Below are 21,856 nucleotides of genomic sequence, written 5' to 3' on the forward strand. Positions count from 1 at the left end.
TGCACAGCTGGCTGAGGAGCCCTTAATACCGGTATATAAAACACTTCAGCGATCCGGTAGGAACAGAGGCATATGAATTAATGTAATATCCCCCATAAAGGCAGAAACACCGAGTAGCAAGCTCTAATACACACGTGGTTATCTGATCCCTCACACAAACCAAGGGGCAGACAAACTCTTTCTAAAAGCACATATACAGACCCTCTATAAGCCTCTTTTTAATACATCATCCAGAAATATAAATATTAGCTGCAGGACAGTACAGCCGTTTTCTCCTTAAAAGACACTTTACAAATAACACCAATCCTTGCCCCTCTAAACACCAGTGTTTAATGTAATGCCTTGTAAAAGGCAGAATAAATTATGGAAAACTAATTCCTCCAATTCTCTCAGCCACTATTTAAAGCCAGTAGAAAACAGGATAGAAAACTCTGAAGACAGCATGGCCAGCAAACAGGGTGTCACTACAACTCAAGCCTCTCATAACGATACATCACAGTCTCCTTTCATCACAAAAAATTACATACAACACCTTTCCTCAAAATAGGATATCCAGGGAGTCTTGCAAGAAATTAGAAATCTTTTTGGGGATCTCAGAAAAGATTTAAGTGCCCTGGATCATAGAGTAAGAGCAGTGGAGGGTCAGCAATGTTCCATTACAGAGAATATAAAGCACAACACTGAGGATTTAAAGAGTCAAGCTGAACAAGTTTATTACCTAACTGATAAAATGGAGGACCTAGACAACCGTTGCAGACGCAACAATCTTAGATTTAGGGGCATTTCAGAAACTGTACATGCCCCTGCGAAGGATATCTCCAGGCCCTTTTTAGGGTGATAAAGGGTAATCCTACAGCTAATGAGATTCCAATTGAAAGAGCCCACAGGGCACTTCAGCCTAAGCCGCCGCTGAAAGCCCAGCCTAGAGACATCTTAGTTAAATTTCTAAGTTTCAAGGACAAGGAGGAGATCCTTAGGAATGCCAGAACCAAACACCCTATTACGCATGTAGGGGAGGAAATACAGATTTTTACAGATTTATCTCCAGTCACACTACAGAAACGTAGAGAACTATCTCACATAACTTCTCACCTTCGCAGGAACAAAGTACAGTACCGATGGGGTTTGCCGGTATCCATTATTGTTAATCATAACAATAAGACAGTCATCTACAGGCCAGGCACCGATCCTCAACTTTTCTACAAGGAATTGGCTCTACCGAACAGATCAGAAAAAGCTGTACAGCCCCCACCAAGGGGGGAGACAAGCAGACCTGTCGAGACCACGGATGATCACGACTCAGATGAGTAAACAAGTGTTTTGTTTGGGCAATTATATGAAGGACTATGTAAAAGGACACTATGAGACTATCCGTTAAAAGATTTGTAGTTTAGATTGGTTTTGTTTGTCTTTAAAGGGCCCACATCTTCTCATAATCATAGCGATATAATAGAGAAATGTTTATACAAGACGATAGGTTGATGGCATTTTAATTGACCTGAATGTTAGGTTGTTCATATATTGTTTCTTTTTTTAGAGAGTTATTTAGATAGATAATGCTCACGATAATGTTTTATAAAAAGGTACCTAAATGATTGTACACTCAGTATATTTTACCTCACTGATGAATGTCCCCTCCCCTCTTCCCCACTGCCCCTCCCCCTCCCATCCTAACCCCCCACCTTCCCTCCCTCCTTCCCATCACTCCTCATTCAAAGCTGGATTTGTATTATTAGTTATATTATTGTTTATTATTTGCCGTACAAGGGTCTACTACCCCTATCTGTTGCATTAGTATTATTTGCTACATTTGTTACATTTTCTGTTAACTTACGTCTATATTACTTGGATAGTGATATCTAGATATTACTATACCATTGTACAATTGTAATTTAATCCACTCTTGGGCTATTCTTCATCTCACTTTTTTCCAATATCCTTTCCCCTTGACCTCTATCTACTTGAATATCCATTCTTTCCTTTTTTTTTTTTTTCCCCTCTCTCTCTCTTCTTGATCCCTCCTTCCTCTCCTTCCACATACCAAGATGCAACCCAAAATTAGTAAATTTCAGGATCACATGCTACAAATCACTACAATTAACGCTAAAGGCTTAAATAACCCTGGTAAACACTCTATAGCGTTCAGAGAACTAAATAAACTTAATAGTCACATCTTAATGTTTCAAGAAACACATTTCCAGAGGGGAAAAGAACCTAAATGGCATAATGCACAATACCCCACAGCCTATTTCGCCTCTGGTTCTAACAAAAAAGCCGGAGTTGGCATACTGTTCCACAGATCCCTACCGGTGAATATACTCCACACGGAAAAGGACCCTGAAGGCAGATATCTTCTGCTTTCTGGGCTACTATATGGCCATCATATTACCTTAATTAATATATACGCCCCGAGTCAGACTCACACCGGTTTTTAAAAAAAAAATCACTAACTTATATCTAGACCATGCCAAGGGAGTAGTATTCTTGGCGGGGGATTTTAATGTCTCTCTGGAACCCCATCTGGACTCCTCCAGGGGGTCATCGAGTATTCCTCATAAGAAACTAAGAGCTATCAAAAATATCTTCCACAGCCTCACACTTCACGATATTTGGAGGACTTTGCATCCCCTAGAACGAGATTATACATTTTATTCCAACCCTCATAATAGTTACACCAGAATTGATCATATTTATACAGACACACAAGGATTATCTATCACAAATGATTGCGACATAGGACCTATAACATGGTCCGACCACGCCCCAGTCACCTGCAGGGTGCTCTAGCCTGATGTTCCGACCTCCCACAAATTCTGGAGATTGGATGACTCCCTCCTAAATGACTCAAAACTGTTAGAAACAATTCAAAAACATACTGTTGAATATTTTGCCTTGAATACACACACTACTTCCTCCCAACAAGTAGAGTGGGAAGCTCATAAAACTGTACTCAGAGGGATAATAATAAAACACAAATCCAAACTGAACAGACTAGCACGAGAAAAACACACTGAACTCTTACAAAAAGTCAGCTCATTAGAGTCAGCTCACAAACAAAACCCTGCCAACAATAAAATCCTAACAGAACTCTCTGACACTAGGGTAGCATTGAAGCAACACTTGACTGAAATCCATCAAAGGACAGCAATATTTCTTAAACAGTATTATTTTGAGGGGGGAAACAAACCAGGTAAGATCTTAGCCAGAACCTTGAGGAGGAAATAATTAAATACCTATGTTCCCACCCTAGAGACACCTGATGGTAAAACGGTAAAAGATAGCTCTTCAATTGCACATACCTTCAGGAACTATTATAGTAAATTATACAACTTAAAAGACAACAGTACACAGGAAGATGCATTACTTGAAGAAAGCTTAAACCAATTCTTTAAAGACTTAGAGCTCCCTAAAATAGCCTCAGACACAGTAAACTCATTATCAGCTAATATAACCATAGAGGAACTGCAACAAGCCATTAAAGACACGCCGTCAGGGAAAAGCCCCGGCCCTTATGGTTTTACACCAACATATTACAAAAAATGCGGGGAAGTCTTAGCCCCTCATATGTTACAATTATTTAATAAACTTAGAGAAGAACCAAGATTAGCTAGGGATCTCTTAGAAGCACACATAACGGTTCTTACCAAGCCAGGACGGCCAGCAACATGCCCAGGAAACTTTAGACCTATCTCTCTGATCAATAAAGATATAAAAATATTGGCAAAGATTCTAGCGAATAGGTTGAACAGAATATTACCCAACTTAATAGCAAACGACCAGGTGGGGTTTGTCCCGGGGAGAGAGGCGAGGGACAATATAACTAAAGTCATTCAGTTAATAAATCACGCAAAAGTAGCAGGGATCCCTATGGTCTTATTCTCGACAGACGCAGAGAAGGCCTTTGATAGAGTGGGGTGGCCTTTTCTGCAAAGAGCGATGAGAGAGATGGGAATTCCAAAGGCTTTTCTCAACATGACAATGGCGCTTTATTCTACCCCAAATGCGAGGGTCCGGGTTAATGGGACGCTCTCCAATTCATTCAGCATTAGTAACGGGACGAGGCAGGGATGCCCACTCCCACCATTACTGTTCGCCATATCTATTGAGGTGTTAGCACATAAGATTCGATTAAATGATAAAATTAAAGGCATTGTGGTAGGAGATAAGGAACATACACAATCACTATATGCAGACGATGTTCTTTTTACATTAACCGAAGCCGAATCCTCAATTCCCGAGCTATTGAAAGAACTAGATTCGTATGGGGCAGTCTCTAATATCCTCCTAAACTTAAATAAGTCTGAATTAATGAACATCAACACACAGGCCCAACATATACACAATCTGAAGGAGAAATATCATGTACAGATAGCACACCATAAACTTAAATATTTAGGGATATTCCTAACCCCCTGTGTACAAGACCTTTTTAGATATAATTACATCCCCTTAAAAAGCAACATTGTCAGGGACCTATCTAGTTGGACAACAAACCCCTGTCATGGCTGGGGAGGATAGGCGTATTCAAAATGAATATCCTCCCTAGGATCCTATATGTTCTTCAGGCCCTCCCAATCCCTCTACAAGGAGGTTATATGAAGGACTTACAAGCTATAATAGAACAGTACATATGGGCAAACATTAGACCCAGGGTTCCAAAAAAGACCATGTACATACCAAGAGATAGAGGAGGATTGGGCCTACCAAATCTAGAAGCGTATAGGAAAGCAATACTACTACAACGAATAATCGAGTGGTCCCACAATAGAGTAGATAAAGCTTGGCTACAACTAGACAGACAAATATTCTCAATAAATAACATGGGCACACTAGCATGGACCACCCCTTTACATAGACCAAAGCTGGTAAACAAATACACCATAACGAAGGAAATTCTCACTGAATGGGATAAAACACTAGCCACAAGTACCCATATCTCATCCAGAAACTCTCCCCTCACACCGATCATAGAAAACGTGGAGCTCCCGTTCCATGGCATAGGCTTTCGTTGTAAACCACCGTACAGCATTAAAACAGGATCCATGCAATTCCTTATGGAACAAAACAAGATTAAAACCCATGCCCAAGTAGCTGAGGTACATGGAGAGATTTACTCTTCATGGTTAAATTTCCATCAGTTACTTCACTTCATATCTCACTACAAATCCCGGAACGAACTAGGCCGAGAAATGACTCCATTTGAAAAACTTTGCATTCTCTCGAATACACCGAGACATCTCATATCACTAGTATATAAAATAACCTCCACTACAGACCAGACTACTCTGCCCTCTTACACGATGGATTGGCATAAATAATTATCCCAGGACATTGATCCTGACTCATGGGCTAGGGTTTTTGAGCTAACAAAACGCTCATCAGTGTCTTCCACTGTTCAAGAATTTCATATAAAGTTACTGAGTCGATGGTACCTTACCCCATCTAGACTCCACAAATTGTTCCCATCCCTGAGTAGCACCTGCTGGAGAGGCTGTGGAGAGGAGGGCACACTGACACACGTTTGGTGGTCCTGCCCCAGATTGCAAACTTTCTGGGAAAATGTTTTTCTCATTATGTCACAACTACTGAACACACATATACCGAACACACTAGAAAACATCTTGTTTTGCTCGCTACCCAAAATTGCCGAACCAGCAAAGTTTGCACTCCTGTTGATAATGATCACAGGAGCAAAAAAACTCATCCCCAAGAGGTGGAAGACGCAGAGGGTTCCATCTGTTGAGGAGTGTAGGAGACAAGTATTGGAACTCATCACACTAGAAAGATACCATTATCTTAAAATAGACAAACTTGATACCCATGAGATTATCCTGGTAGTCTGGAATGGTACCATCTAGGATTCCTTCTCCCCACCGTTCCCCTTTCATTCCCCTTTCCCCCCCCTTTTTTTTTTTTTCCTCTTATTCTTCTCTCTCTTCTTCTTTCTCTTTTCTCTCTATTTATTCTTTCTTCTTACTCTTAGAGAATCTTCTTAAGCATGCCTCATTTGGACTGAAGTTACTTTAGATGTAGTTATGATACTCCAACTACAAGGAATAGAACACATATCTAATATGCAAGAACTCTTTGGAAAACTGAAAAAGAAAAAGAAAAAGAGCTAAACACACATATGATCGCTATGTAAATTTTTATATTTGTTATGGAATGTTTTTGATTACAGAATTTGTATGTTTGACCTAGTCTCAATAAAGCTCTTTGAAAAAAAAAAAAAAAAAAAAAAAAAACCCGTAACACCAGCTCAGCAAACAAGAGACAGCTGGTCCTACTAGTTTCGGCTAGGTGCCGTAATCTAAGACCTGCTGTTTACTACACCATAGGGCGTTTAAAAGTATTACTCTACACAGTCATTGGCTACTGAGGAACTCAAAATTACTCCCACTTAACCCTTAATTCAGCATAGATTCTATGCAGGGAGAGCAGAGGAGGAAACAACATGAATAACATTTTAAAGGCGAAAAATGAATACATATTTACAGAATATACACAATACACACAATAATGTGTCATAAATAATCAGAGATAATTAAGCATAAGGAAAAAAACAGATTGCCTTAAAGACTGCCTAAACACATAAGATGTTATTAATGTGAACACATATCATTATACAAAGAATAGTGCAAGAATTAGTCACAAATATAAGAAAATACAACATATTCAAAAAGAATATTGCTCATAAAATTGCATAAAATCTGAAGATCACTGTGCTCATTTAGTATTTACCATAAATCCATAAACAGAATTTCATAAATTCAATACATTATAATTGACTATAAAGTAAATATGTATATATAGGAAAAGTAAAATATTTATATATATATATATATATATATATATATATATATATACAGGGAGTGCAGAATTATTAGGCAAGTTGTATTTTTGAGGATTAATTGTATTATTGAACCACAACCATGTTCTCAATGAACCCAAAAAACTCATTAATATCAAAGCTGAATAGTTTTGGAAGTAGTTTTTAGTTTGTTTTTAGTTACAGCTATTTTAGGGGGATATCTGTGTGTGCAGGTGACTATTACTGTGCATAATTATTAGGCAACTTAACAAAAAAACAAATATATACCCATTTCAATTATTTATTTTTACCAGTGAAACCAATATAACATCTCAACATTCACAAATATACATTTCTGACATTCAAAAACAAAACAAAAACAAATCAGTGACCAATATAGCCACCTTTCTTTGCAAGGACACTCAAAAGCCTGCCATCCATGGATTCTGTCAGTGTTTTGATCTGTTCACCATCAACATTGCGTGCAGCAGCAACCACAGCCCCCCAGACACTGTTCAGAGAGGTGTACTGTTTTCCCTCCTTGTAAATCTCACATTTGATGGACCACAGGTTCTCAATGGGGTTCAGATCAGGTGAACAAGGAGGCCATGTCATTAGATTTTCTTCTTTTATACCCTTTCTTGCCAGCCACGCTGTGGAGTACTTGGACGCGTGTGATGGAGCATTGTCCTGCATGAAAATCATGTTTTTCTTGAAGGATGCAGACTTCTTCCTGTAACACTGCTTGAAGAAGGTGTCTTCCAGAAACTGGCAGTAGGACTGGGAGTTGAGCTTGACTCCATCCTCAACCCGAAAAGGCCCCACAAGCTCATCTTTGATGATACCAGCCCAAACCAGTACTCCACCTCCACCTTGCTGGCGTCTGAGTCGGACTGGAGCTCTCTGCCCTTTACCAATCCAGCCACGGGCCCATCCATCTGGCCCATCAAGACTCACTCTCATTTCATCAGTCCATAAAACCTTAGAAAAATCAGTCTTGAGATATTTCTTGGCCCAGTCTTGACGTTTCAGCTTGTGTGTCTTGTTCAGTGGTGGTGGTCTTTCAGCCTTTCTTACCTTGGCCATGTCTCTGAGTATTGCACACCTTGTGCTTTTGGGCACTCCAGTGATGTTGCAGCTCTGAAATATGGCCAAACTGGTGGCAAGTGGCATCTTGGCAGCTGCACGCTTGACTTTTCTCAGTTCATGGGCAGTTATTTTGCGCCTTGGTTTTTCCACACGCTTCTTGCGACCCTGTTGACTATTTTGAATGAAACGCTTGATTGTTCGATGATCACTCTTCAGAAGCTTTGCAATTTTAAGAGTGCTGCATCCCTCTGCAAGATATCTCACTATTTTTGACTTTTCTGAGCCTGTCAAGTCCTTCTTTTGACCCATTTTGACAAAGGAAAGGAAGTTGCCTAATAATTATGCACACCTGATATAGGGTGTTGATGTCATTAGACCACACCCCTTCTCATTACAGAGATGCACATCACCTAATATGCTTAATTGGTAGTAGGAATGGACAAATAATATACTTGTCTGTGAATGCCCCATCATACACATGGTGGATAAATATAGAGAAGTGAAATGAACAATACTGGAGTGAGATGTTATATTCAACACCAGTGGTTAATCAAATCAAACTCTGAGTTGAAGCCATTAGGAGTCTGGGTACGAAGTTTAAATATCCAGAAGGCCTCTTGGCGTGCTAAAATAGCACCTTTATCCCCTCTCCAAGGGGGTCTCCTAATGGCCTCAACCGCCCGCCATTTGAAAGATCTGACATCTCCACTATGGACTTCAATAAAATGCCTAGATAGTTCTGAACAAGTTATCTTATTTCTGATATAACCTAAGTGTTCACATACTCATGTACGCACATCTCTAGATGTCATATCATACCAATATGCTGTAGATGATGATCAATGCATTCAATTAGATAAATTACATAGTTAGTAGAACATTTGATGATGCAACCCTTAGTCTAATAAGTCTGGTTAGTGACACATGAATAAAAGGCTTTGCCTTCCGTTATGAAGTCACAGGCCTTACATCTTGAAACTCCACATTTATAGGTATCATTAACAGAGAGCCAAGTAGTTGGTTTCTGTTTCTGTGGTAGTTGACTTGGGGAAAGAATATTTCCCAGAGTAAGATTTCTCTGATAATCTCTGATTATTTATGACACATTATTGTGTGTATTGTGTATATTCTGTAAATATGTATTCATTTTTCGCCTTTAAAATGTTATTCATGTTGTTTCCTCCTACGCTCTCCCCGCATAGAATCTATGCTGAATTAAGGGTTAAGTGGGAGTAATTTTGAGCTCCTCAGTAGCCAATGACTGTGTAGAGTAATACTTTTAAACGCCCTATGTTGTAGTAAACAGCAGGTCTTAGATTACGGCACCTAGCCAAAACTAGTAGGACCAGCTGTCTCTTGTTTGCTGTGCTGGTGTTACGGTTTTTTAACCTATTTTTTAAATAAAGTCCATGGGAATTTTTACTATATGGAGACTCCTTGCATCATTTTTCTAAAATTACCAAGGCTAATATTTATCTGATGATTTGCAAAGGCTCTTATATTGACAGGTTAAGGAATATGTAGTATTATGAAACAAAGTCAGTGAATGAATGCATAAAATACATTGAAAGGAATGCAGCAAGTCTGTACTGTAAACCTCACACAATAATCTCTGTGATATCTTTGTGGGAATTCTTACCACTGCTTGTAAAACCTTTGAGACATTGCACAGTTCATGCTATCATGGAGAGAGGGCATAGATGCGTTTACTAAGTTAAATTTGTCAGGATGGATGAGAAGATGAACAGTGAACTCCAATATCTATGTTTCTATCTATTTTTGTCTCTTGGGTGTTTTTTGGGTAAAACTAATGCCTACTTAGAATGGTCTCAATCAGTGAACACAGTTGACTTTCTTATAAAATTATGTTTGTCTTGCAAAACTACCTTTGTTAGAAAGGTGGTACATCTCAATAAGGGCCAGAATATAAGTGGAGTGCAAAATATTGCTTTTGCTAAAGTGATATTTGCACTCCACTTTGTAATACTAGCGCAGGCAAATTTGCGCTGCTATTACGAATTAGGTGCAATGCAAACAAGACCTCACATTCATATTGCACTAAAGTGCGCTTCCATAGACTCCAATGGCTGTTGCCGTCACAGAACCTAAGCGTAGCGAAAGGGGGTAAGTAGCGCAGCAATGGCAGCAATATTAAATACATGTATATATATATATATATATATATATATATATATACACACATATTAACACATAAATATATATGTATATAAGCATATACATATATATTTACTGGGAACAGACAGTTCCCATAGACCACAATGTAAAGGCACTTTTCAGTGCTGGGTTTTTTCTAACACCCCACTCCTGCAAACTTTTCCCCTAAAATACTGCCTAGTGCAGTTATTTTAGTTTTTTTAAAAATGCTACAATTTAGATTTTTTTAATAAAATATACTACATTGTATTTTGGGGGCATTTGGGGCACATTTATAAAATGAACTCAAGAGTTGATCTCTGGTTAATTTTATAAGCGCTAATTGCTACCGCAAGCTTACGGTAGCAATAACCTGTCAGTTGTAATAAGTTAATTAATAAATTAGCGATCCACTTGTAATCTAGCCCTATATTTGTCCATGCAGGTTAACTAAAATAAAAAAATCAGTTTATGAAATGTTGTTGTTTTTTTAATCAGAACCTTGTGATTTTCTGCTTTTGTGTGTTTCTAGTCTGAATAAAGCTGTAGCTTATTGTACAGAACTGCTTTACATTCTATAGGTATTGTTCTGCATACACATTTTCTTCTTTACACCACTTTTAGATACAAACCTTCCTTGTTAAACCATAGCTATATTAGGAACAAGGCTGTAATAAGGCAAAAATCTATTCACTATTAAACAGATGAAGCACTGATATTTTTTTTACATTCACATTATTGTAAAAGTTAAATAATAGTTTATATGCAGATTTATGTGAATTAGATTTTCTAGGGCTCACATTTTGTTAAGTTATTTCTTTATACATAATCTAGTCTGAAGTTAGGTTTTAAATAAACCTTAAAATTCATATAAGATTATTGCATTAGCTATACAATAGTAGATTATGAATGAAAGCAACACTTGTTACGTATGTTAACACACAGGTGCCATAACCTTTGCAACATCTGTATCTAATTCATTCCTCAAGAATTATACTTTGATATATTTTGTCCTTGGCATAGCTCAAGAATATAGATGCAAATTTGCAAAATTAAACCTAAAATAAAAACAAACTAATTAATATATATATATATATATATATATATATATATATATAGAGAGAGAGAGAGAGAGAGAGATAGAGAGAGAGAGAGAGAGAGAGAGAGTGAGAGAGAGAGAGAGAGAGAGAGAGAGAGAGATAGAGAGATTATAATAATTCAATAAAATATTTAACTTTTTCTTTTTTGTTGTTGACAGCATTTCATATATTAAACATCTATACTGCCATCTAGAGGAACAGCTAAGATAGTAGTAGCATATTTTACAAGACACAGAAAGCAGTCTGGCTTGATTTTAATCTGAACTGGGGAGCAGTCAGTCATGTAATGTTTGGAATACATTTTAGATTAGGTATTTGAACAAGGTCACATTGACAATGAATCAAATAGCATAAAATATATTGTCCTATACCTGAGCTTTATAGAGCAGTACTTTACAAATGCAACCTTGAAAAAACAGTTTTCCCTGTGAAATCAATATGAAATGCTACACTAGTTTTTGAGTGATTTTTTTGGCTATAACCACAATGGTGAACTTCAAAAGCAAAATATCTGACAACAAATAGTATACAAAAAATCATCTGATATAACAATCTATTTAAAACTACATCAATCTGAAAGATATTTGATACTATAGAAAAATGAATTAGCCGTACTATTTACTTTATTATTATTAAAAATTAGGTAAATTGAAGTTTATGTTACATGAATCTTATTCATATAAAAAACAGAGCAACAATAGACCAATAATATTCCAGTTAAATGCAAGAAGGATTTAGCCCAAACTAATTTTAACCTCTTCGCTACCGGGAATTGCAGAGAAAAATTCCCAAAGTACTGGATAATTTTTAGGATTTTTGCTATTTCTCAGTTTAAAAAAAAAAAAAAAACCTCTGTTTTTTTATTTACCAATGAAAGCTACATAAAGTTTTTAATTAAACAACCTAAGGTATTGATCTATATGGTATATAAGATTATTATTATTATTATTATTCTTTATTTATAAAGCGCCGATAGATTCCGCAGCGCTGCCCATGGGTACAAGGATAACAGTACAGTGGAGAAACAATACGATAAGACAAAATTTTACAGACAACTACAGGGGCAATTGAGGGCCCTGTTCCCGTGGGAACTTACAATCTAGATGGGTATGCCACTATTTGTCTGCCAGACACAATCATATTATTTTTTTTTTAACATTTTTAGCAAAATGGATTTCTCACTAAAATTATTTTCAAGCAACTACAGCTGTCATAAGAAAAATGGTTGTGAAAGTTTTTTTTGGGATTCTCTTTGTTCAGAAACAGTAGGAATGCATGGCTTTGCCATTGTTTTTTTGGCAATTTCAAGACCATTAAAGGGACAGTCTAGTCCAAAATAAACTTTCATGATTCAGATAGGGCATGTAATTTTAAACACTTTTTTTTACTTTTATCACCAATTTTGCTTTGTTCTCTTGGTATTCTTAGTTGAAAGCTTAACCTAGGAGGTTCATATGCTAATTTCTTAGACCTTGAAGGCCACCTCTTTTCAGAATGCATTTTAACAGTCTTTCACCACTAGAGGGTGTTAGTTCATGTGTTTCATATAGATAACACTGTGCACATGCACGTGACATTATCTGGGAGCAGGCACTGATTGGCTAAACTGCAAGTCTGTCAAAAGAACTGAAATAAAGGGGCAGTTTGCAGAGGCTTAGATACAAGATAATCACAGAGGTTAAACGTATATTAATTAAACTGTGTTGGTTATGCAAAACTGGGGAATGGGTAATAAAGGGATTATCTATCTTTTAAAACAATAAAAATTCTGGTGTAGACTGTCCCTTTAATTTCCGCTGTGCACCACCCTTCTGAATTTCACGGAAATGAAAGGGTTAATCAGTTAACTTTTACAGTTAATATTTGCTCTAGTGCAGGATTCACCCCCATATCCCTCCAAAACGGCCCTCTTCCCTCCCCCCAGTTGGTCACCATCATTTTAGAAACTGCCAGTATGCAGTATAGTGCTTTAATTTTTTTAATCTCTATTTATTTTTTAATTTCTGTAGTGTATGTAGTGATAAGAACCTGTCTGCCCTGCATTGTGGTAAGCAAGCAGCAGCCGCTATCTGCATTTATCATTGCACAATCAGTGTGCAAATGTTTGTGCAGCCAATTGTGCAAGAGCAGGACTTACCAACCATCTCAGTTTAATCAGCACAAGCTGATTTAACTTCACCACTGTTAAGTTAATGAAGAGGTTAAGTAGCAGCAGTCTTAAAGGGACATTAAACACTTTTTTTCAGGATTCAGATAGAACATACCATTTTAAACAACTTTCTTATTTACTTCTATTATCATATCTGCTTCATTCCCTTAAAGGGACATGAAGCCCAAATTCTTTCTTTCATGATTCAGATAGAGAATACAATTTTCCTTCTATTATCAAATCTGCTTTGTTCTCTTTTTATTCATTGATAAAGAAATACCTAGATAGGTAGCGTGGACTATTTTATAACATTGCTGCTAAACTACTGCCATATACTGCTTCAGACACGTGCACACTCCTGAACTTACCTCTTTTTCAACAAAGGATACAAAAAATGAGGACAATTTTTATAATAGAAGTGTGACGGATCCCGGCTACCCCGACTGGGTAGCTCCGTCAAAGGATCTTTCCAACACCTGAAACCTGCCTCTATGTAGCGGAGAAGAGTAATTCTAACAGGAGCCCACACAAATAACTAGACAGACTAGCATTCAGGTGAAACAAGAAGTACATTTTATCAGGGTAAACACACGACATTTATACCCAAACTGATCTTGATAATAAGTCTTATCTGACCTTCCCATCTCCCGCCATTCCTGCCCCTCCAGACAGGCTGGTGCCTCCATTGTTCCCCAATGTCCAGCGGCACAAGGATGGTTGGTGCATTTGGGCTGATCCCGGGAGAGCGGCAGCCCTTCCAGGGTGTCGCTGGAAAGCCCTTGGCCCCCAAAGTGCCTTGATCCATGACTGGGGGTCGGAGTTAGGGGCTACCCAGGGTACACTGGGAAGACATCTGGGAAATGGGTAGTGTGGGGGGTTCTGAAACCCCTGGTTCCTAAGAGGACTCACCACTGGAAGTCACCCCACCTCTAGTCCTCCCTGAGAGGTATCAGTCCCCAAAAGAGTGGAGCTCTAGGATGAGGGGCCGCTGGAGCAACCTGGGTTAAAGGGGACCGGGAATAAGAGCTGCTGTGGTCGGTCGGCAATTCCATGGGGCTGCCCGTCTGCTGGATAAGGCTCAGAAACCCTGGTTCCTTATGGAACTCACCTCTGGCAATTGGCCTGCAACTTACCCTCCCCACGTGGTACTAATCCCCAAAAGAGCGTAGCTCTGGGGCAAGGGGGCTCTGAAGCGGCCAGAGGTAATGGAAAGTTAATTTTGACTTTTCCTATATTGCCAAAACTGCATCTGCAGCTTATTTAAATGCGCAGTAAATTCAGAATTAAAATTTTATTATTCAGATAGATCATGCAATTTTTAGCAACTTTCCAATTTACTTCTGCTATCTATTTTGCTTTGTGCTTTTGATATCCTTTGTTCAAAAGCAAACCTAGATACGCTCAGGAGCAGCAATGCGATACTGGCAGGAAGCTGCTGATTGGTGGCTGCACATATATGTTTCCTGACATTGGCTCACCAGACATGCTCAGTTATCTACCAGTAGTGCATTACTGCTCCTTTAACAAAGGACAACAAGAGAATTAAGCAAATGTGAAAATAGAAGTACATTTTGAATTTGTTTAAATATGCAGGGTCTATCTGAACCATACACATACATCTGTGCAAGCAATAGTCTATTATGGCTTATACCCTATTAAACTAGTGCTCATAAGGGCCTTGATGATCAAAAACTAACCTGCACAGAGAGAATTCATTAAAACTTTGGGGGCTTTTTTGAGCATTATATTGTAATTGCAAATGCAATTTAAAGAAACTTTCTAATTTACTCCTATTACCAATTTTACTTCATTCTCTTGCTATCTTTATTGGAAAAAGCAGGAATCTAAGCTAAGAAGCCGGCCAATTTTTGGTTCAGCACCCTGGATAGCGCTTGCTGATTGGTGGCTACATTTATCCACCAATCAGCAAGCGTAACCCAGGTGCTAAACCAAAAATGTGCCAGCTCCTATGCTTACATTAATGCTTTTTCAAATAAAGATAGAAAGTGAACAAAGAAAATTGATAATTGGAGTAAATTAGAAAGTTGCTTCAAATGTCGGCCTAGATTTAGAGTTCGGTGGTAGCCGTCAAAACCAGCGTTAGAGGCTCCTAACGCTGGTTTTGGGCGCCCGCTGGTATTTAGAGTCAGTGATTAAAGGGTCTAACGCTCACTTTTCAGCCGCGACTTTTCCATACCGCAGATCCCCCTACGCCATTTGCGTAGCCTATATTTTCAATGGGATCTTTCTAACGCTGGTATTTAGAGTCGTTTCTGCAGTGAGCGTTAGAGCTCTAACGACAAGATTCCAGCCGCCTGAAAATAGCAGGAGTTAAGAGCTTTCTGGCTAACGCCGGTTTATAAAGCTCTTAACTACTGTACCCTAAAGTACACTAACACCCATAAACTACCTATGTACCCCTAAACCGAGGTCCCCCCACACTGCCGCCACTCGATTAAAATTTTTAACCCCTAATCTGCCGACCGCCACCTACGTTATACTTATGTACCCCTAATCTGCTGCCCCTAACCCCGCCGACCCCTGTATTACATTTATTAACCCCTAACCTGCCCCCCACAACGTCGCCGCCAGCTACTTAAAATAATTAACCCCTAATCTTCCGACCGCAAATCGCCGCCACCTACGTTATCCCTATGTACCCCTAATCTGCTACCCCTAACACCGCCGACCCCTATATTATATTTATTAACCCCTAATCTGCCCCCCTCAACGTCGCCGACACCTGCCTACACTTATTAACCCCTAATCTGCCGAGCGGACCTGAGCGCTACTATAATAAAGTTATTAACCCCTAATCCGCCTCACTAACCCGATCATAAATAGTATTAACCCCTAATCTGCCCTCCCTAACATCGCCGACACCTACCTTCAATTATTAACCCCTAAACTTCCGATCGGAGCTCACCGCTATTCTAATAAATGGATTAACCCCTAAAGCTAAGTCTAACCCTAACACTAACACCCCCCTAAGTTAAATATAATTTACATCTAACGAAATTAATTAACTCTTATTAAATAAATTATTCCTATTTAAAGCTAAATACTTACCTGTAAAATAAATCCTAATATAGCTACAATATAAATTATAATTATATTATAGCTATTTTAGGATTAATATTTATTTTACAGGCAACTTTGTAATTATTTTAACCAGGTACAATAGCTATTAAATAGTTAAGAACTATTTAATAGTTACCTAGTTAAAATAATAACAAATTTACCTGTAAAATAAATCCTAACCTAAGTTATAATTAAACCTAACACTACCCTATCAATAAAATAATTAAATAAACTACCTACAATTACCTACAATTAACCTAACACTACACTATCAATAAATAAATTAAACACAATTGCTACAAATAAATACAATTAAATAAACTAGCTAAAGTACAAAAAATAAAAAAGAACTAAGTTACAGAAAATAAAAAAATATTTACAAACATAAGAAAAATATTACAACAATTTTAAACTAATTACACCTACTCTAAGCCCCCTAATAAAATAACAAAGCCCCCCAAAATAAAAAATTCCCTACCCTATTCTAAATTAAAAAGGTTACAAGCTCTTTTACCTTACCAGCCCTGAACAGGGCCCTTTGCGGGGCATGCCCCAAGGATTTCAGCTCTTTTGCCTGTAAAAGAATAAATACAATACCCCCCCCCCCAACATTACAACCCACCACCCACATACCCCTAATCTAACCCAAACCCCCCTTAAATAAACCTAACACTAAGCCCCTGAAGATCTTCCTACCTTGTCTTCACCATCCAGGTATCACCGATCCGTCCTGGCTCCAAGATCTTCATCCAACCCAAGCGGGGGTTGGCGATCCATAATCCGGTGCTCCAAAGTCTTCCTCCTATCCGGTAAGAAGAGGACATCCGGACCGGCAAACATCTTCTCCAAGCGGCATCTTCGATCTTCTTCCATCGGGTGCGGAGCGGGTCCATCTTGAAGCAGGCGACGCGGATCCATCCTCTTCTTCCGATGTCTCCCGACTAATGACGGTTCCTTTAAGGGACGTCATCCAAGATGGCGTCCCTCGAATTCCGATTGGCTGAGAGGATTCTATCAGCCAATCGGAATTAAGGTAGGAATTTTCTGATTGGCTGATGGAATCAGCCAATCAGAATCAAGTTCAATCCGATTGGCTGATCCAATCAGCCAATCAGATTGAGCTCGCATTCTATTGGCTGTTCCGATCAGCCAATAGAATGCGAGCTCAATCTGATTGGCTGATGGGATCGGCCAATCGGATTGAACTTGATTCTGATTGGCTGATTCCATCAGCCAATCAGAAAATTCCTACCTTAATTCCGATTGGCTGATAGAATCCTATCAGCCAATCGGAATTCGAGGGACGCCATCTTGGATGACGTCCCTTAAAGGAACCGTCATTAGTCGGGAGACATCGGAAGAAGAGGATGGATCCGCGTCGCCTGCTTCAAGATGGACCCGCTCCGCACCGGATGGAAGAAGATCGAAGATGCCGCTTGGAGAAGATGTTTGCCGGTCCGGATGTCCTCTTCTTGCCGGATAGGAGGAAGACTTTGGAGCACCGGATTATGGATCGCCAACCCCCGCTTGGGTTGGATGAAGATCTTGGAGCCAGGACGGATCGGTGATACCTGGATGGTGAAGACAAGGTAGGAAGATCTTCAGGGGCTTAGTGTTAGGTTTATTTAAGGGGGGTTTGGGTTAGATTAGGGGTATGTGGGTGGTGGGTTGTAATGTTGGGGGGGGTATTGTATTTATTCTTTTACAGGCAAAAGAGCTGAAATTCTTGGGGCATGCCCCGCAAAGGGCCCTGTTCAGGGCTGGTAAGGTAAAAGAGCTTGTAACCTTTTTAATTTAGAATAGGGTAGGGAATTTTTTATTTTGGGGGGCTTTGTTATTTTATTAGGGGGCTTAGAGTAGGTGTAATTAGTTTAAAATTGTTGTAATATTTTTCTTATGTTTGTAAATATTTTTTTATTTTCTGTAACTTAGTTCTTTTTTATTTTTTGTACTTTAGCTAGTTTATTTAATTGTATTTATTTGTAGCAATTGTGTTTAATTTATTTATTGATAGTGTAGTGTTAGGTTAATTGTAGGTAATTGTAGGTAGTTTATTTAATTATTTTATTGATAGGGTAGTGTTAGGTTTAATTATAACTTAGGTTAGGATTTATTTTACAGGTAAATTTGTTATTATTTTAACTAGGTAACTATTAAATAGTTCTTAACTATTTAATAGCTATTGTACCTGGTTAAAATAATTACAAAGTTGCCTGTAAAATAAATATTAATCCTAAAATAGCTATAATATAATTATAATTTATATTGTAGCTATATTAGGATTTATTTTACAGGTAAGTATTTAGCTTTAAATAGGAATAATTTATTTAATAAGAGTTAATTAATTTCGTTAGATGTAAATTATATTTAACTTAGGGGGGTGTTAGTGTTAGGGTTAGACTTAGCTTTAGGGGTTAATCCATTTATTAGAATAGCGGTGAGCTCCGATCGGAAGTTTAGGGGTTAATAATTGAAGGTAGGTGTCGGCGATGTTAGGGAGGGCAGATTAGGGGTTAATACTATTTATGATAGGGTTAGTGAGGCGGATTAGGGGTTAATAACTTTATTATAGTAGCGCTCAGGTCCGCTCGGCAGATTAGGGGTTAATAAGTGTAGGTAGGTGTCGGCGACGTTGTGGGGGGCAGATTAGGGGTTAATAAATATAACATAGGGGTCGGCGATGTTAGGGCAGCAGATTAGGGGTACATAGGGATAACGTAGGTGGCGGCGTTTTACGGAGCGGCAGATTAGGGGTTAAAAAAAATATGCAGGGGTCAGCGATAGCGGGGGCGGCAGATTAGGGGTTAATAAGTGTAAGGGTAGGGGTGTTTAGACTCGGGGTACATGTTAGGGTGTTAGGTGCAGACGTAGGAAGTGTTTCCCCATAGGAATCAATGGGGCTGCGTTAGGAGCTGAACGCTGCTTTTTTGCAGGTGTTAGGTTTTTTTTCAGCTCAAACAGTCCCATTGTTTCCTATGGGAGAATCGTGCACGAGCACGTTTTTGAGGCCGGCCACGTCCGTAAGCAACTCTGGTATCGAGAGTTGCATTTGCGGTAAAAATGCTCTACGCTCCTTTTTTGGAGCCTAACGCAGCATTTGTTTAAACTCTCGATACCAGAGTTAAATTTATGGTGCGGCCAGAAAAAAGCCCGCGGAGCGTTAACAGCCCTTTTACCGCCGAACTCCAAATCTAGGCCGTCATGTTCTTTCTGAATCATGAAAGAAAAAAAATGTGGGTTTAGTGTCCCTTTAATGTTGCAAGGTAATTCTTTTATTTCTCTCCATTTTTTTTTTTTTTTTACCCATCATGGGAAGCACATTTTCTTCAATAGCTAATAGAGTGACACATACCTACAACTGTGAAAAAGATTGGCTAAAAAGTAGCTTAAACGTTTTGGAGAGGTTTCCGTGTTGCTAAAGAATCCTGCTGGCTTTTTTCCCATAACATCAGTTAATATATATCTATTACAGGTGTTTAAAAAGTGTAACCGTTCATTCACTTACTTCTTGTTCTTTATCATTGTCTGTGTTTGCAGAGTGCAATAAAATACGACTTTTTATCAGATACAATTATTACTTACATGATTTTAGAGAATTAGATTATTCAATAATTACTTTGTCGCATAAATATAATGTAATCTATTATTATTTTTATTATTACCTTAAGTTATTTGTAAAGCGTCAAAGATTCAGAATAATACATGTGCAAGCAAAATAAAAAAAATAAAAAAGTTGTATTGCTCCCAAGCATGGACTGCATAAAATCCCCTATGCCTTTATTCTAACATTGAGATTTGTAGTCAAACAAAATGGCTGTATATTACTTATCAAGCTTACAAAAGGTCCTTAAAGACATCATGGGGTCGATCCGATAAAAATTGTCGCCCGCAAAAGCAGGCGACGCCAAAATTTGTGCGGGTTTGGTATCCTATATACGGCGTAACCTAGAAGTTACGCGCGTATATTTCTGCCGTCGCCCGTAGTTTTTTGGGCCATAGGCAGGTATACCAAACCCGCGCAGTTTGGTATCCAATATACAGCGTAAGGACTTACGTGGCGAAAATGGAGAAATCTTACTCCATTTTCACCTCGCCACAAAAAGCAGCCGTAAGAAGCCTTACGCTGACTATTGGAGCCCCGTAACTCCCTAAACTGGCTGCTAAAATAAACCTAGCACCTAACGCATGCGCAATGTCTATCTCCCTGTCAACCGCAATCTGCTAAAATAAACCTAACACCTAACGCATGCGCAATGTCTATCTCCCTGTCAACCGCGATCCCTCGCCGCAATCCCTAATAAAGTATTTAACCCCTAAACCGCCGCCATCTACATAAACTAACCCCCTACTGTGAGCCCCTAAAACCGCCACCATCTAACTGATCTATCCCCTAATGTGAACCCCTAAAACCGCCACCATCTAACTGATCTATCCCCTAATGTGAACCCCTTACACCGCCGCCATCTATATTAAAATTATTAACCCCTAATTTAATCTACCTACCCCGCCGCCAGCTATATTATCTATATTAACCCTAAGTATATTATAGTTAATATAGTTATTACATTATATATATTAACTATATTAACCCTAATTATATTAGGGTTAATATAGTTACTATAGTATTTATATAAACTATATTAACTCTATCTAACCCTAACACCCCTAACTAAATTCTTATTAAATAAATCTAATTCATATTATAAGCTAAAATATTCCTATTTAAATCTAAATACTTACCTATAAAATAAACTCTAACATAGCTATAATGTAATTAATAATTACATTATAGCTATGTTAGGGTTTATATTTATTTTACAGGTAAATTGTTAATTATTTTAACTAGGTATAATAGCTATTAAATAGTTATTAACTATTTAATAGCTACCTAGTTAAAATAATTACCCAATTACCTGTAAAATAAATCCTAACCTAAGTTTCAAATACACCTACACTATCAATAAATTTAATAAACTACAAATATCTATCTAAAAATACAATTAAATAAACTAAACTAAATTACAAAAAAAAACCAAACACTAAATTACAAAAAATAAAAAAAAGATTACAAGATTTTTTAAGCTAATTACACCTATTCTAAGCCCCCTAATAAAATAATAAAGCCCCCCAAAATAAAAAAATTCCCTACCCTATTCTAAATTAAAAAAAGTTCAAATCTCTTTTACATTACCAGCCCTTAAAAGGGCCTTTTGTGGGGGCATGCCGCGGAGCATCCTTCCGGCACGACGACTTCCCGACGAATGAGGTTCCTTTAAATGACATCATCCAAGATGGCGTCCGCCGAATTCCGATTGGCTGATAGGATTCTATCAGCCAATCTGAATTAAGGTAGAAAAATCTGATTGGCTGATTGAATCAGCCAATCAGATTCAAGTTCAATCCGATTGGCTGATTGGTTCAGCCAATCGGATTGAACTTGAATCTCATTGGCTGATTCAATCAGCCAATCAG

This window comes from Bombina bombina, chromosome 2 (genome assembly GCF_027579735.1).
Source record: "Bombina bombina isolate aBomBom1 chromosome 2, aBomBom1.pri, whole genome shotgun sequence".
In the NCBI taxonomy this organism is placed as follows: Eukaryota; Metazoa; Chordata; class Amphibia; order Anura; family Bombinatoridae; genus Bombina; species Bombina bombina.